Here is an 837-nt window from a genome sequence, read left to right on the forward strand (position 1 = left end):
TACCGAGAAAGACCCACAAATCCGTCCTCAGCCAGTCATATCACATCAAACATTCAAATCTTGAAAAAGACACAAAGTTAATGGGTATTTGATAACGATGGCATCTAAAATAAAATAAAATATCCAGATAGTAATGATAAGGTTTTAGATAAGGTGTGGCAAAGGGCTGAATACGGCACACACACAGCCGTTTTCGTGAAGTGACAGGATGACTACCAGCATAATTATCCTGTTAAACAGAGAAAATTAATTAAATTGTTTGTTATTGTAAATCCTCTTGTGACAGGGCGGAAGTGTCAACAAGGTAAGTTCATAAAAACACTCAGTTTTAGAAATATGACCTGGTTCTAGTCTGGTTTTATAGACAATGTGATTTTTTTTTCAAAAGAAGACTCTTGAGTATAAGAAGTGTTGCTATATTTTTTTTCATGTTAACGTTACGACAAAACACCCACTGTATATGGCATATGTATGAATTTTTGAGAAACGTTGAATGATGGCCCTGAAATACTTAATCTCAGGTAACTTTGGACACCTCAAGTAGCTCACGCGGATATCACATGACCCTGGTACATACGAAGTGCCATAAAATAAGACCTTTTGCATGATGTTTAATTAACAATACTACTCGGTGTCAATATATGTCTACGGTCCATCTTACTGTACATGGCCTGTTGTTTACGCATTCGACAGGTTTTCTCAGCAGAATCTGTAAGTGATTCCTGAGCGATTCTGCATGTTCACAAAAATTATAAAGAAGAAATAAGCAGGACGAATTCCGGTAAACCAAGGGAGGAAGAATGATATTCAGAGTGGGAAAGTCATTATCATCATTAT

The 837-nt window shown here is 36.3% G+C and overlaps 1 protein-coding gene across 1 annotated transcript in view; it reads left to right on the forward strand.

Annotated features, from left to right (window-relative positions):
* Positions 1 to 147: 147 nt before the first annotated feature.
* The window catches only part of LOC119581769, a gene marked incomplete in the record, with an annotated part of 6,159 nt that continues 5,469 nt past the window's right edge, over positions 148 to 837 (forward strand). Inside the window, 1 exon segment of the mRNA XM_037929901.1 lies at positions 148 to 304.

The sequence above is a fragment of the Penaeus monodon genome, chromosome 15 (assembly GCF_015228065.2).
Source record: "Penaeus monodon isolate SGIC_2016 chromosome 15, NSTDA_Pmon_1, whole genome shotgun sequence".
Classification (NCBI taxonomy): domain Eukaryota; kingdom Metazoa; phylum Arthropoda; class Malacostraca; order Decapoda; family Penaeidae; genus Penaeus; species Penaeus monodon.